Source organism: Anthonomus grandis, chromosome 3 (assembly GCF_022605725.1).
Source record: "Anthonomus grandis grandis chromosome 3, icAntGran1.3, whole genome shotgun sequence".
Classification (NCBI taxonomy): domain Eukaryota; kingdom Metazoa; phylum Arthropoda; class Insecta; order Coleoptera; family Curculionidae; genus Anthonomus; species Anthonomus grandis.
This window is the reverse complement of record NC_065548.1, coordinates 5463235-5481661: the sequence shown is the minus strand read 5'-3', so window position 1 is coordinate 5481661 and position 18427 is coordinate 5463235. Positions and strand designations below refer to the sequence as shown.

The 18427-nt window shown below is 29.2% G+C and overlaps 1 protein-coding gene across 1 annotated transcript in view; it reads left to right on the top strand.

Annotated features, from left to right (window-relative positions):
• Positions 1-18427, top strand: part of LOC126734361 (uncharacterized) — a 52346-nt gene that overhangs the window by 26356 nt on the left and 7563 nt on the right. The gene's annotated exons all lie outside the window — the stretch shown is intronic.

Sequence of the window (18427 nt, the reverse complement as noted above, 5' to 3'; positions counted from 1 at the left end):
CAACTGCTTGAAATAAAATCGTTATTTTGTTAATTCCAGGCAGTTGAGAATCGACTGAGTTCAACTGCCTGTAAGAAAATCATGGTTTAAAGGACATTATACAGTTTAAGATCGTTAAAAAATAATCGTTATCTTAATGGTGTGCAATTTCAATTAGCTTAACTGCTTAATAAAAAAATTACATTTTTAGAATCGTTCTTTAACTTTCGAGAAGAAAAACATGTAGTTCATGTCCAAAATTTAATTTCAGTGATCTCAATTGTTTAATAGAATTTTTTTTCTGGAAGATTATCACCATTACAATAATTATTTTATTTATTCCAGGCAGTTAAGCCTGAGTTTTATTTCAGGTTCAACTAAAAAGAAAAACATGATTTAATAGATTTCCAGCAGTTTAGGTCCAATATTTAAAAAAATAATTGAAAAATTATGAAAAAACTTAAGGGTTTTATTGTGGTGATTTTTAATTTCAATTAATTTAACTGCTGTGTGGAAAAAATTTATTTTTGGCATGTTTCTTTAACTGCCTGGGAGAAAATAATTATTTTATTTATTCTAAATGCAGTGGTGTATTTATTTTTTAATAAAAATCACGATTAACGCCTTACGGAAGCCACTGCTAAAAATAATTTTTTTCTTGTACGTTAAAAAATTCCCCCTGATGCATAAACCCTATTTGAAAATTTAATCTCAAGAGATTTTTTGTAGTGAGCTTAAATTTCAATGATCAGATGAACTGCTGAAAAAAAATTCAATTTTTGGAATATTCCTCCAACTGCCTGAAATAAAATCGTTATTTTATTAATTCCAGGCACTTGAGAACCGACTGAGTTCAACTGCCTGCAAGAAAATCATGGTTTAAAGAACATTATACAGTTTAAGATCGTTAAAAAATAATCTTTATCTTAATGGTGGGCAATTTCAATTAGCTTAACTGCTTAATAAAAAAATTACATTTTTAGAATCGTTCTTTAACTTTCGAGAAGAAAAACATGTAGTTCATGTCCAAAATTCAATTTCAGTGATCTCAATTGTTTAATAGAATTTTTTTTCTGGAAGATTATCACCATTACAATCATTATTTTATTTATTCCAGGCAGTTGAGCCTGAGTTTTATTACAGGTTTAACTGAAAAAAAACATGATCTAATAGATTTCCAGTAGTTTACGTCCAATATTTAAAAAAATAACCGAAAAATTATGAAAAAGCTTAATGGTTTTATTGCGGTGATTTTTAGTTTCAATCAATTTAATTGCTGTGTGGAAAAAATTTATTTTTGGCATGTTTCCTTAACTGCCTGGGAAAAAATTATTATTTTATTTATTTTAGACAGCTGTAGATTAAATTATTATAACTCCATCAAGAAAATTCTGATTTCACGGTTTTCACGTATTTTAGATCAAAAATTTAGGCAAAAAAAAAAGAAAATTTCAAGAAATTAATTGTGGTGGTTTTAGGTTTCACCTAACAAATTTAACTGCCTTATAATAAATTCAATTTTACAATTAATTTTTTTTAACTGCGTGTAAGAAAGTCAATATTTCATTTATTCCAGGCAATTAAAAATCAACGCCTATATTCATGGTTTACAGGCATTTTAAGTCAAAAATTTAGAGCAAAAATTACAAATATCAAGAAATTTATTGCGGTAATTTTGGGATTCACTTAAGTTTAACTGCCTTATAATAAATTCAATTTTCAAATTTATTTTTTTAACTACGTGGAAGAAAGTCATTATTTTATTTATTCCAGGCAGTTAGAAATCAATGCTTAAATTCTTGGTTTTCAGGCACTTCCAGATCCAAAATTTAAAAAAAAAAGCGTAAAATTAAAAATCCTAATGAGTCTATTACGGTGATTTGAAATTTCAATTAGTTCAACGCCTTAGAAAGAAAATTCAATTCTTGGATTTTTTTTCAGTGTCTGGAAAAAAATTATTAATTTATTTATTCCAAGCAATTAAGAGCCGACTAGATTCGACTGTAATCTCAGATACGCGGACGACCCTACCCTAATAACAAGAGATGAAGATGAGATGGTTACACTTATTGATCAGGTCGCTAATGAAAGCCGAGCTCTAGGCCTCGAAATAAATCTAGACAAGACCAAGTTAATGGTCATTGACAGGAGTAACACCATACAGTTAAGAAATCTGCAAAATAGAATTGAAGTAGATGAATTCATCTACTTAGGGTCTCTAATAAACAGCAAGGGAGGGTGTGAAACAGAAATAAGAAGGCGGATAGCATTAGCGAGGACAGCAATGTCAAACTTATCCAAGATATGGAAAGACAGATCTATAACCAGAAACACGAAAAGAGCCCTGGTAAACACCCTAGTGTTTTCGATATTTTCGTATGGTTCCGAATCCTGGACAATAAAGTCGAGCGACAGGCACCGAATAGATGCTTTTGAAATGTGGTGCTGGCGGAGGATGCTTCGCATACCCTGGACTACACACCGGACCAATGTGTCGATATTAAACGAATTAGGAATCACCGATCGATTGTCCTCCAGCTGCCGACGCCGCATTCTGGGTTACTTCGGACACATCACCAGGAGAGACCAAGACAATCTAGAAAAACTTATCGTGCAGGGTAAAGTAGAAGGTAAAAGATCAAGAGGAAGATCCCCATCACGGTGGATAGACCAAATTAAAGAAATTACAGGGCAAGCCTTGCAGACAAATATAAGAGTAGCAGAAGATCGACAACAGTGGAGACAATCGACCCATCAGTGTTCATAGACATGACGTCACAACTCTTCAGGAATGAAGATATGACTAAGAAGAAGATTCGACTGCTTAAAAAAAAGCGAATATATGGATTCCGGGCATTTTAGGTCGACTATTTAAAAAAATATCGAGAAATTAGTAAAATCGTAATGGGTTTATTGTGATGATTTTACATTTTAATCAGCTCAAAAATATTATGATATTAGTTGACATTTTTAATCAGTAATGCTTTATTAGTTAATTAAAAAAAATATTTTGTTAACTTTTTTTAGAAATATTATTAAATAAAATTAAAATTATGCTATTTTTAACTTTTTGTTTTGGAGGAATCTTTATTTGAAATTTCATAGCAGTATTTATTTAAACAAAAAAAATTCTAAGGACACTTTTAATACATTTTCAAAAAATTTAATTTATGATGACGCTATAAAAAAATACCAACTGAACAAGAACAGAACCAATCCAATTATATGCCAAACAATACAACAATTTCCTATGTCAACAATAAAGCGTTGCGCAAAAAGCTATTTTAAATAAAAATAGGCGTAAAAGAAAACGCAACAGTTCTTACTCGCCTGATTATGTGCTACTATAAAGAAATCAGTTTTTTATGCGCTACTTATTTTTTTTTCGTAATTACGCAAGCATCTCATCCATTTTCAACAAACTGCTTGTTTTATTACCATAGGCGTGATTTGTCGCTCTTTTTTTATATTATTGCAAGGTTACGTGAAGAAGGCTGAATATTTATAAGAGGGATGTGTTAGTTAAGGATTGCATTACTGAAGAATGAAGGTTGCATTTGCATTAGAGTTACTTCAAAACCTCTTAAATTAAGAGTATGCTCTAATATAGACTTTTCGATTAAAGGCAAATTACTTGGTCTTGTAACCACGAATTTCGACAAACAATAGCAATTTCAACACAATAGTTCGTCAGTATTTACTATATAATAATACCCAAATGGCTTGCCTAAACAGTATGTAATAGTCCTTATTTGCATGCAAGAACGTGTAGATAGTATATAATGCAATCAAATAGAACTTAATAAATAACACATAAGAACTACTAATAAGAAAATTATTAATTTATCACCTGCTACAATTTTGCTTATAACCATGTCGACAAAAAAAAAAGAAATCGACAAATATTTTCAATAATTACATTGTACATACAATCTCGAGCAAAATAAATAATCAACCGATATACAGGTTGGCTTAGATGTTTCGTAAGTTTTTTCTGATAGGTTTCATGTAAGTAATTTGATCTAAATAAGATAATATTGGAAGCTAATATACTTTATAATGGCTAAACACTTTTACTTTTTGCATTAGTAAGAGCTTATGAATGTAGTTTTGCAATGTTTACAACGACAGATGTTTAAGAAAAAGTTTATTTATAGGGTGTCTTTATTGACATTTTTTGAGTATAAGGGTTGTTTTGTGATGTAAAATTAATTTTTCTTGAATTTGCAGCGAGTATTCGTATCGAAAAATGCGTAAAGGAGGATTTCTGAATTTTAGGTATAGTTTATTTAGTATAGGAAAGCAACTTAATAAAATAACTTTTCTCTTTATTTGTTTAATTTTTAAATCTATAGAATTTTTTTTTTGGAATTTTGGGGTTTCCCTCACATTTATTTTTTACCATAATCCATTTTTTAATTAAAAGATACTAAAAATGCATTTTTCTTTTAGATTCTGATTTTTTTAATTTGTGGTTTATTGAATTTGTTTCTGTATTTATAGTTTTGAAATTTCTTTCACGTATTTTTCAACCATTATTTAATTCTTTTAAAATATTATAATTTTTAGGTAGTAAAGCCAGTACAGATTGAAAAATGAAAAAAAAATCCATTTCTTTTAGATTTTACATTTTTTGATAGGCATCGAATATTTATTTTTTAGAACTTTGTATTTTTTGGGTTTCTATCGTATTTATTTTGCCAACTATGTCTTACCTTTTCACTTTTCATCTTCCTGGAAGAAAAAAAAAATCAATTCTACAGAATATCCAGAAAAAGGCCCTCTTCGAAGGACCTTAAGAGTCAAGTCCCTGGAAGAAATATTACTTTATTCATATTTAACTAAATCGATAGTAAATAATTTTTTTTTTGCTTTTTTAGTGATATTTCTAAACAAAAATTATACGTATGTGATTTTCGTTACAAAAAAAAAAGTATGGAGGCTCAATCTATATTTATACGATTTTGTACTTCGATTGTTTTTAGTGATCCTATTAAATCCACGTAAGATCAACATAATTATGAAAAATCTTAGTTTAACTTCGAAAATGCAAAAAAATGCTTAATTCTCTGTTTATAAACATTTATGAAACGCCCTACTTGGTAAGGTTGGTAATTTTTAGTCTCTCATAATAATTTCAAGTTTTAGACTATAGACATGAATGTTTACCTTCATATTTGACAAGTAATTTTTTTATATCAATATCTTTCACTGAATATTATTAGTTTGGTGGTCAATAAGCCATTATCCATTAATTATAAGACAAAAGGAGCATAACTTAAATGGTTATGATCTGCGCTTAGCCATATATTTTTATTGTTCCTATAAAAATTTATGTATTTAACGATTCTGATTAATAATATTAAATAATTAAGTAGTTACACTCATTTTATTCCTTACCTGTCTGAAATGATTAACATTTGTATTCTCAGGCTTTACTTTAGACATTTTCATTCAGGAATTTGTACTTGTACTTCATAGTGCACAGTTAATTGCTTAATTAAAAAAAAAACAAACGATGGCATGTTCTTCATCCATCGTCTTATATGTCGGTAGAAAAATTTTCAAAATCGGTCCAATAGTTCCTGAGATATCCGAGAATAAATGGTGAAGTAGCCGAGTAAGTACATTTTGAAAGCTCTATGAGTCGGGTAATTAAAATATATTTAAATAGTTCTTTTTTTGTGAATAATGTATATGAAAAATAGAGGCACATAGTTAATTTAACAATAACATTTTAAGATCCAAAACTTTCTTTATTGTATTTAATATCTTAGAAGCTATAAAAGATAGGTGTCCTTTTGAATAGTCTTATTCGATTTAGAGGGAAAAAAATTTAAAACGGCATTAAAACTAATGATTGAGATGCTAGTTTTCTCAGTTTATAGTCATAATTAAGTAGTTGGACCAATTTTTGTTCGACAACTGTCTGGAATAAATAAAATTGAGTTTTTTTTCAGGCATAGTCAGGTAGCTAAACTCAAAGTATTCTTTAACTGCCTAAAATGAGTAAAATTACATTTTTTGCAAACAAATTTATGGTCAATGATTAGAAACAGTTGAAATAGTGTCCTAAGTCCACGAAAGCCTAAAAGATTTTTGGGAAATTTCAGAAGAACGATTCCATCAACTGCTTGGGATTAGCAAAATATTTGTCTCTCGTCCAGGCATACAGGGAAGCTTAAAAGAGATTCGTTACTTGTGAAACCTAGGAGAAATAAGTGATTCATGGAAATAGTAAATTATATCGATCATTTCCAGGCACTTAAGTTCAGGAAAGCTGCAATGACTTATGGAGATTTCTAAAGAATAACTCCACCAGCTTTTTTGTAAAATTTCAGAAAGAAAAGTGATCCCTGGAAATAGTATATTATTTCCGTAATTTATAGGCAGTTGAGGTAGTGTCCTAAATCCAGAATAGCCTGAAAGATTTTTTGGAAATTTCAGAAGAACGACTGCCTGGAATTAATAAAATATTTCTGTCTCATCTAGGCACACAAGGCAGCTTAAAAAAAATCTGCATCAGTTATGTCTACTGTATATTTTTTTTAATTTTTAGTCTCTCATAATAATTTAAAGTTTTAGACTATAGACATGAATTTTTACCTTCATATTTGAGTCATTTTTTCTCTTTAAAATGACATACGATTAAACCATTTTTACCAATGTTTTTTACAATAAAGAGCCATCATCAAGGATATACTTCCAAATAGCGTATTTTAATTTATTTAATTTTGCCCAAAGAACTGACTAAAAAAAAGACTCCAAAAACGCTAAACTTTTTTAAAAATTTAACCGATTACGCATCTCCTAACATTTCTGAAACAGCCACAGTGGGTATTAATAAAAACGGCCTCTCTATATAAGTAACTTGGGTAAATATCCATATACCTGAAAAAATTATTTTATAAAGTCATTGTTGTAGGTAATGTGCCTAATTAATGTGCAAATAAATAGCCACGGATCTACTTCAACTAATCTGTTTTTCTATAAAAGACTTATTCGTAGCAGCATAAAATAGGAGTAGACTAATTGATTCTTTATATTTAGACCTTTCTAAAGCCTTCGACATAGTCAACCATGCTTTATCTGGGAAATGGAGGTTCAATTTTGCATTGACTCTATAATTTAATAACAAATTAATCAGACAGTACAGGACAGTCTTTAAAACCAATGTGGTTTTCTAGGGAATACCTTAAAGCTTATAGTAGACAAATCAATTTTTGTACTGGACCTTGTTCTATGCACTTAGTATTGTACTTTTCTTGTCTGGATAGGATTTATCATTGGTAGAATGTAAATAGGATTAGGCTTTACTCGCTAAACTATTTTAAAATGGAATATACTTGATATGGTGATGGTGTTTTTGTAACCATACGAGTATAATTATTCCACTGTAATATGAGATCAAGCACAGCTTCTTATATATTTTGTTCTTAAATCATGGCTACTTAAATATCCTTTAATTTTTCCTTTTTATAGATAAAAGCAGTATGAACTGTATCCTAAATTTTCATATCCCATCAATATTTATATATTTTCTTAATTAGTTAAATGACATCAATTTCTTTTAATAATAAAGCATATGTTTGTTAAATTACTGGATGTGGTTTGGATTTAAATGCAAATTTAAAATAAAAAAAAATTTATAAGAGACATTTTTACATTTCTTACACAATATGCATAACTTAAAAGGATAATTTAACTGGAATTTAATAAAACCGTTTTTATACGTGATATTTTTATTGTGGAAGAAATAATAAACATTCTTCCAGGCAGTTGCATTTGATGCTCTATGTAGTCTTTGTCAACTAATAATAGCCCTCACTAACATCAATATTAAGAACACAATTTAGCACTACTTCAAATAGGTATCTTTGAATATTTAATTTCTAGAATTCCTGAGGGAATATTTCATTATTATAAATAGGACTTTATCAATTATATAAAAATACTTCCAAAACTATTAATTTTGCTTATACCGTTGTATTTCCTTTGATCTTATTTAACATGTCAACTTCCTAACTTTCTCATCGGAAAACAAAACCCAATGCATATGAAGGATCTTTAGTTTCTTTTGCTTTTCAGTAGAAAAAATTTAAAAGTTCCCGTAGAATATTTTTCTGAATAATCCTATGATTTAGTTCCTTCATTTTTATGCCGCATTTTCAATATTCTGGTTTATTTTTTTAATCTCCAAAATGACCATATAATTCACACAGAATTCAGGATTCAGAACTTCCTGAAATCTTAGAATGTATCCAGGAAAAAATCACTGGGACGTGTTACAGTTCAATTTCTTTCTTCAATTCTGGTATTATTTACATCCTTTTTCATTCTGTTTAATGAGTCTGCTTTCCCTGTTCATACGGACTTTGGTATAAATAAGTCAAAAGACAACAACAGACAGTTTCGGTCTCAAAAAAAAAAACGAGAGAGAGACTTTTTTAAGACCAAGATCTTTTTTTGCATTTCTATTTAATTCATCTTAAAATTTACTTAAGAAGTATTATATAAAGCAGAGAAGAATTATCGAATTATATTACTTCAAATATAACATTTTTTACTTGAGTAAATATTTCAAAGAAAATTTACCGATAAATTTAACATGATATTAATTAATAAATCACTGGCATCATGTTTATAAGCATTATTAAAAAAAATTATACTCAATTAATCATCAAATCGAAGAAAGTTCTGAGGATATGAAAGAGTTTTCGTGCATTTTTTAATTATTATACCCTAAATAACCTAACATAAATTGGCCTATGGTGATCTATAGAGCGGTTTCATAACTCCTTATTGGGAATTAAAAATTCGCATAAGTGATTACTCCGCGTCATGAATAAACATATTTTTCACATTTTCAACTTATATAAGAGCGAAAAAACCGATTTTATCGAAAAAAAAATATTATTTTTTTTATATTTTATACGGGGAGGCTTAAATGCCATATTGTTAAGTAACCAATGAATAAATAAATCCGCGTAACCTCGCGGACCGACTTCTCGTGACAACCAACGTGAATAATTCTCTCTTTAAAACAAAGAATCACAGAACCGTGGAATCTGTACTATATATTTACGATCGTGAGTATTAAGGCGTGATGATTTACATTTTATGCATTTTTTTTTAATTATTAAAAAAAAAAAGGTTAAAGGAATATTTTATACTAATCCCCATAATGATTCCTGTTTGGGTTTATTACATAAAAAAACGTTCCTAACCAGAATTGAGTAATTTTCGCTTGCATTTTCGGTTGATTTCCCTTTTCGCTTCTCAAGGCTGACCTACCCGGTTTGGGCAATCCTAATTTTGTTTTAATTGTTACTATTTCATTTGCAATCAATTTAATTATTTTGCTGTGGTTTAAATTACAATAAATAAGTTGCAACTTTTAGTGACTCATTTCTCTGTTTTATTTATTTTATTTTTAAATTGGGAAATTCACGAAATAAAAATTATGTTTATAAGGTTAAAAAAACTTAGTATAGAGATGTTATTAAGGTTTAAAGTGTTTCAAAACAAAAATTATATTTTTGTCTTATTTTAAACCCTTTAAGGGACCCTATAGAATATTATAGGCACAATCTATGAATATTTTAATTTTATCTTACTCTAAAAACGGTTCAAGGGCACAATATTTATTAATCATTACCAAAAAAAATCAATATCAAAATGATGAATAGGGTAGTCATGCTGGTTCTACAGATACATTTTTTCAAACCATAATTAGTGCGGTGAAAACTAACATATTGCCTCTTGTACATGTTGATGGAACATACAAATCGATTTTTCCAAGTAACGAGGGGTTGACTTTCTACTATGAAGAATCTTATAAAGCCATATTCAGCAAGTTTTTGAGAATTTGTGCTCCATGAATTTGAGGCTGTTAAAATGAATTCTATAGTATATGGACCACACCCAAGCAACACACGATGGTTAAATAAATGTTTGATGAATGTTTAAAAATGAACATAAAAGTTGTGGAATTTAATATTATGTTATTCACGTTTAACAAGGAGGTTTATTACATGTTAATAATATACAATTATTATTTCATAAAAGTTAAAGGTTTTAATATGGTATATTCTATACTATTTAAAGCCGTTTATAAAATGCGTTTAACGAAATAAATTTTTTTTCCTAAATAAATTTACTATCATATTTTTTATGTATTAGGGCGAATTTTTCGGCGTACAAGGAAAAAAAAATTTTATCAATGGCATCCATAAGGGATTTATCGTAAATATTATTTAATAAATATACCGCTGCATTTTTTTAAATAAATTTTATTTTTTAATTCCTTGAATAGTTTTAGGCAAATTTGTATTTTTAATTTTTTTTTTATTTATCATGTACAGTGGCATATATGTGATATCGAGGTCATTTCACCACATATTGGATTGTAAGACTAACTATGTAAATCCCTTGTCAATTTTTTTAAATGCGGAAATTTTCTTCCTAGTGTAAGCAGAATCGTATATGATATACATATATTCTACAGTTTAAAAAATATACCTTGACCATATACGTTAAGATAAATATATCAATAGATTTCATTTAAATACTGTTTGAACCTAGATAATGATAAGTTGTCTAGATTCAAAAAAAATATTGAATTTTTTCAAAACTTTATTACTAATTTTTATTTATTTTCGATGAAAAATGGCGCAACTACTCCCATTTTCATAGCTATATGCCTTGCTTTCGAGAAATAAAATAGGGTTTTTTTCACGTTTAACTCGAAAACCATAAGGTTATATGAGACAAAAATAGATACAAAAACTATGGATTTTTTTATCACCCATAATTATTTTAAAAAACATTTTTTTCTCGCATATATTTTCTGCAAAAAAGTCATTTTTCATTAATCCTACCTTTGCCCCCCCACCCACCCCACACAACTTACCAGTACAGAATTGTGTTCAAAAATCATTATTTTCCAAAATAATACGCATGAATAACAGCTGGTTTGGTCGTTAATATCTAATCTAATAATAGAGTTTGTTTATTCAAATTTGACATAATTAAATATAAGTATATTAATAAATATTTAATATAAACACAGGTCTATTAGATTGGATATTATTGACAAAAAAAAGGGATATTTCAAAAGAATTTCTTACTGGCCAAATGTTTGGGGTGGGTGGGGGGTGTAAGGGTTGTGTTAATAAAAAAAATGTTTTTGCAGAAAATATATGTTCAATATTTAAATTATTAACACTGATTATTTAAATTTAATATATAAATATTTAGTATAAAAACAGAAAAATAAAATAGGGTTTTTGCATATTTTACTCGAAAACCTTAAGGTTATGTAAAAAAAGTATAAAGGCTGTTTCAGAACTATGGGATCATACTTGTACGGATTATTCAGTGCAACAGTAGAAAACATTTGAGTATAGGGACCCATGTCCGAAAAATAGTCACTACGGCATTACGACGGCTCTTTAAAATTGAAAAAGAGGATAAATTGCCTAATAACAGAATGTTATATGAATCTATTTTCTTATATATTTAGATAAAAAATGAAATACTTAAAAAAATTATCCGAAAACAGTTTTAACTGGCCCCAAAAAGTTGACATTAATTATGTGAACCAAAAATATGTGTTCTATGGGCCAATTAATCTGATCGGCGCTGGACCGTTTTCTATTCATAACTTAGTCTTAAGACAAATTAAAATTCCGTACAAAAAATTTAAAATAGAAAATCGAACATGGTAGAAAATTTAGATGTAAGATCTTTAAATGTTACTGTAGTTTTTTTATTTTTTTTTCTAAATAAAACTATGTAAAAATAACTATTGGCAATTATTCACCAGAAGAGAGCCAAAAAATTAAGCTTTTTAACATCTAAATCAGTCTATTTTGCCCTTTTTGAGTCACATCTTCGTTACGCCATTCCATTCTGGGGTTCATGCTGTGCCACTCAATTTGACCGCGTATTCAAGTTGCAAAAGAGAGCGATACGCTATTTACTGGGACTTGACAGTACAGTTCACTGCCAAGAATACTTTAAAAAACATAGAATATTAACTATTTCTTCACTGTTTATATTTGAATCTGTTTGCTTAATCAGTCAGAATTTCCAAAGAGGCCTTCTCAAAACTATCCACTTAGGAAAGCAGAGCATGATATTTTTGCCAACCCCACGGTCGGAATTAGTAAAAACTTCTATACTCTATAGAGCAAAAAAAATGCACAATCATCTTCCTTTTACGATTAAATCTATGACAACGTTTTCCTGTTTTCGCCATGCCTTTAAAGCTTTATTATTGGAAAAGGCTTTATACACAGTAGAAGACTTTTTTAATCTTTCCTTTTAAATACCACACACACACTGGCCTTATTTAATTTATAGTCTCCATCCCTAGAATTAGTTATACCTATATTGTGATAATAGTCGTAATTTAACTTCAACTTATTTTGTATACTTCTTTTACCTAATTTACATTTTTGTATTGTTTTATATTCCTTTTAATATCAACTTCTGACTTATAAACTAGTTATACAACTTTAGTTGTATAAGTAATTTGACCATGTACAAAAGATTACCTATTTTGAATAAAATCTAAATGTCTTGTGTTTTTGTGTTTTTGTTTTTGTGTACTCATGTGTTTATTTATTTATTTATATTAGCTTTGTCTACAAAATTTATAATTTTTTGACAATAAAGCGATTGTATTGTATTGTATTGGTTTTTAATAGGGTGACTACTGGATAAACTTGGCAACTACTAGTGAAAAAATGCTACTTTTTCAAAATTAATTAATATTTAAAAAAAAATATTTTTAGCTGATCTGTCTATGGCTTTTGTTTAGCAACATACCATTTTATTAGAAAAAATAATAAGTGAATAACTAATTAAGTTTGCTGTTCACAACACATTTTCAAAGTCTTAAATTCGCATCTGGGGGTATTTACCCTAGGATCTTATACATTTAATTTTGGCCTTTTATAAATGTATTATCATAATAATTAATCAAAATGTGCTTTTTTAATCTGAATATACCGATTTAAACGTCGCACATGATTTAAAATTTAAAATAACTAAAAATTTGATCCTTGTTTTGAATTATTTCAAATGCTACCAATGCTGCTCTTAAAGCCTTGTTCTGTTTCTACCGGAGTTTCGTAGACCAAAAACTTAACATTTCCCCACAGGAAAAAATCTAGCGACATTAAATCGGGTGACCTAGGAGGCCAAGAAACTGCTCCCCTGTTCTCGTTTTTAAAGATAACAACACACAAGCGCTGGTAAAATGTTTAAAATCTCCAGCTATAAAATTTTTAAACATTAACATTGACGTTCACAATTGACGAAAAACAAAGAAAAACACAAAGTCACGGTCTCACAATCTGCTAAGCGAGATTTTCAGGAGTCATCTAGAAGGAGAAATAGTTGAGGGTAGGTTTAGAGATGATATATAAGAGGTATGTGGATGACATTTTTATAATCTGGAATGGCAGGGAGGAAGACCTACCAAATTTTCTTAGTTTCGTAAATTCCTTACACCCTAACATTTCATTCACAATCGAAGAAGAAAAAGATGGTTGTTTTGTCTTTTCTTGACCTTCTAGTTAAGAAATGCAACAATAAACTTATTTTTGAATTATATCGTAAGCCCACTACTACCGATAATGTAATTCAGTACTCTTCAAATTCTCCCTACTCATATAAATTTGCCTCATTTAATTCATTGTTTAATATTCCCTTGTCAAAAGAAGCTTTCGCTAAAGAATTGAATATTATAAAACATATTGCTCTCAACAACGGATTTCCCCTTCATTTAATAGACAAAATTTATTACAAATTTTTAAATAAATATAAATTGACCTACAATATTGTTCATAATAACGACTCAATAAGTTCCTTTAGATCCTTGACCTTTTTTGGTTCTATCTCCGTAAATTTAGTAAGATTCTTTAAATCCCTTAATGTTAAAATCGCGTTTAACACAGTCAATAATTTAAAGAACCAATTGGTCAGTAGAGTGGATAAGGCAGGCATCCTTTCTAAATCGGGAGTTTACTCTTTAAAATGTGACGATTGCAACGCAGTATACATTGGCCAGTCTGGAAGAAAAATCTCTACACGCATTAAAGAACACGTAGCGCTTTTTGAAAAATTTAAAAATACCAATATCAGTGATACCAAATCAGCGTTTGCGAATCATTTGCTGGCCTCTACCCATAATTTTTCTCCAGGGGTGGGAGCTAAAATGCTTCATGAATGCCCTAAAGGTAAGAAGCTTGACCTTCTGGAGAAAATAGAAATTACAAAAGCTAAAAAGAGTCCTGTTCTCGTGTGTGTGAATGACGTGTTTACTTTTGAACCGAATTGAATTTTTAACAATTTAATTTAGCTAAGTATCGTTTTCCTTGTAGTCACTTTCTTCAATTTACATTGGCTAACGTGTTAAGTTATTTTAGCATTAGGTCCGTATAGCCGATAGGTTTTACACTTATACTTATAACCTTGTTGTACCGGATTCGATTCTCGTTGAGTCTATGTTGTTGCGTTCCACTTTTTAATTTTTTATTTTTTGCTTTGTACAATTATAACCTTAAAATTATTGTTTAGTTATATACTGTGAAGTGTGTGGATGGCTTCTAAAGGTTTTTTATTATTTTATGTAAATTTTTAGTTTTATTTAAGTAGTATTTTTATTTTAGGCCTGATGATGCTCTAACTAGAGCGAAACACGTATAGCCCGTTTAATTACATGTTGTGAGACCGTGACTTTGTGTTTTTCTTTGTTTTTCGTCAATTTTGTATGTTGGTCTCTTAGAGAATAATGGATGAGATTTTTGGTTTGACGTTCACATTTTAAACATCATGTACAAAAGGCAGAAATTAAATCCTATTTAAGCAATTCATTGTCTTTCTAAATTTTAACGCGTCTTAGGGCCATAGTGCCGTAGTGACACTTTTCTGGACATGGGTCTCTATACTCAAATGTTTTCTATTGTTGCACTGAATAACCCCTACAAGTTTGATCCCATAGTTCTTAAACACCCTGTAGATATAAGAACACTTGATTTTTTTATTACCTAGATTTTTCTGAATATACATTTTGTTCTTAAGAAATTATTATTTTCTGCAAAAAAACCGTTTTTCAATAAACCTACTTTTACCCCTTCCCCCCCAGCCACCCCACACAACTTACCAGTAAGAACTTGTTGTCAAAAGTAATCGTTTTCCAAAATTACACGCATGAATAACAGTTGGGTCAAAATCATTCTTTTTAAATTAAATGCAGTGAAGCCGAAGAAAAACGAAACAAAAAATCAGAGTTATACAGTGCCGGCCAAAAGTAGAGAAACTCTTAATTTATTTTCTAATTTAATAATCTATTTAAAATTTTTGTGACATTTGTAAACAAATCAAATTGTGGCAAACTAGAGGCACTACTGCCAGCATCTCTAAGCCAGGTAGACTTAAAAAAACAACATCTGCAACTGACAAGCTAATTCGACGATGTTCTATAAGAAATCCATTTTTCTCCGTCGAAGATATAAAAAAGGCATATCCCAGCATTTCCCTTTCAGTTCGATCTATTCGAAGACGTTTATGTGACGCCAACTTAAAAGCCGGTAAAAAAACCTTTCATTTCAACGAAAAATAAACAAATTCGTTTAAGATTCGCAAAAGAACACTTACATTGGACCTATAATCAATGGAAAAACGTTTTATGGTCAAATGAAAGTAAGTTCAATTTATTTGGGTCAGATGGTATGAGATGGGTTAGACGTCCCGAGAATGAAAAATTCAACCCAAAGTACACTATTTTCACAATCAAACATGGAGGCGGTAATGTGTTGGTGTGGGGATGTTATTCCGGGCATGGCGTTGGTCCACTGGTGAGAATAGATGGAATCATGAATATCCAATATTATCTAAACATCTTAAGGAATAATATGCTTCCCTACGCCGAGGATAATTTGCCGTTAATTTGGAAATTCCAGCATGATAACGACCCCAAGCACACTTCTAAAATTGTTAAAAATTTCCTAACCTCTCAACAAATTCAAGTTCTGAAGTGACCAGCTCAAAGTCCAGATTTAAATCCCATCGAGAACTTGTGGGAGCACCTAGACAAAAAAGTTCGACAAAAAAATCCGAATAAGTTCCGAAATAAAGACGAATTATTCCAAGTCCTAAAAGAAGCATGGAGTGAAATTTCCGGAGATATTATACACAATCTTCTTGAATCTATGCCAAGACGGTGTAGTGAAGGTGTGAAGAATAACGGTTATACCACAAAGTATTAGTGTGCTTTTATTCACATTTTGTATTATAACATTATTATGTCATAAAAATAAAAAGTTTCTCCATTTTTGTCCTTAGAGAAAATAAATTTTGTTTGCATATTTTGTAATAAATTATTTGTTTTCAATTTTTTTTTTCTAATTATTTTCGTCACTACTAGATATAACCATATACATTATTTACAATTACCTTGAATTATTTTTAATAAGAAAAAAATAAAAATATTAAAAGTTTCTCCACTTTTGGCCGGCACTGTATTTTTTTTTCAACCATCCAAAATTAATAATTTTAAATAATTCTTAAATAAATAATTAAACTTATATATTTTATAATCACTTTAATATCAATATATTTAAATTGAAATATAATATCTTTTAGGCATTAATTATCCGATCAAACATGATTTTCTTAATTTTTTTTGTAAAAAAATTGAATGTCTATAAAAAAAAATTAAAATATTACTTTAAAAGTACGTAAGTATATCTCTTTTTCTCCAATATATTATTTTAGTTGTATGCCTAAAAAAAACGAACAAGAAACTGCGAAGAAGCACGTAATTTAGGGGTAGTAATAGATACTGAATTAAATTTTGAAAGCCATATTAAAAAAGCATATATTTCATTAAAACAATTATATAATAGTCGTCAACTTTTAAGCGTCGAATTAAAAAGAAAGCTATGTGAAACCCTTGTTTTGTCTCACTTTAATTATGCAGATATAGTTTATGGCCCGTGCCTCAGACAGTGTGATCGTTTGTTTCGAATACAAAAAATCCAAAATATGTGTTGCCGTTTAATATTTAATATTGAAAAATATGATAGCATATCTTATAAAATTAATGAAACTAAATGGTTAAATATGACAAATCGAAGGCTATTACATCTTGGTTTTTTTTTTCATTAACTTATAAATAAACGCAAATATATTTCAACGTGCTTCATAGAAAAAATCAAGACCAATGACAGTGTACACTCTAAAAATACTAGAAATAAAACAAAGTTCGTCATTCCTAAACATAAAACAGCTTTTTTTCAAAAAAGTTCTTTGTATACCTCTGTTCATCTTTATAATTCTTTGCCCGATTATATGAAAGTATTTACAACAAATAAATTTAAATCTGTGTTAAAGTCTATAATAATGAGTAAGCAAGTACAGGACTATAATTTGACCCACCGCTAGTCTGTCGCCTGCTGCCCGGAGCGTGAAATTTTCTCAGTAAAGTGACTATTTCTTTTTGATGTTATTGTTTATTTATTTATTTTTTGTTGGGTATATTACGGAAAAATTTTCAGGTTCCTTTATATTTCCTTTTTTGTACATTTCTTTTTCTTTAATTACTGTTAACTATAAGTTAAGACTACATTATTTAAAGTGCGTTTCAAGTGCATAATTATTTGGCACATGTGTGTTATTTAGCATTGATTGAAATCTGTTAGAGGGTTGAGTTTCAACAGCCCTATTATTATTATTATTATTATTATTATTATTATTATTATTATTATTAAGTTTCGCACAAAGATACGATCTATGGTCAATAGGCAGTGTATTCTCTATTTTTATTACTCTATATCTCTCTCTAATACACTGTATTCTTTCTGTTGGTAAAAAGTAAGTCTTTATTTCTAACTGGTCAATTTAGATCGAGTTTCTCTAATTTTTTTTTATTAATTTATACACATACTTCATATTTTCGTTTGCATATAACCCATTAAACAACTGAGCAGTAGCTCTTGAAATGATTCCATTGTTGCAATACAAATTTGCTATTTTTATTTTTTTTTAATAAATTATTGTTCACAATTAATCACAACTAGGTAGATCTTTTAGCAATTTATAGTTAAATTCGATGACATTGATTAATGCTAATTTTTAGAGGTACACTTTGCGACCACCCTGTACAATTGCCGGTAACGTTAATCTATTTCCTTTGATCTGACCGGCATAGTCCGGGCGTTTAGGAATTTTAAAGCGCCAATATTTTTAATCATTATTACAGTGTTTCTGTTAAGATGTACATATGTGTCCGATAACCCAAAATCAGCATGGCTTTTTCCATTCTAGTTCAATCAGTACCAATTCAATGTCATTCCTTCGTTGTGACCATGAGGCTATTAACTGCAAACAACAATTGCATGTCATTTATGTGGATTTCGCCAAGGCGTTTGATAAG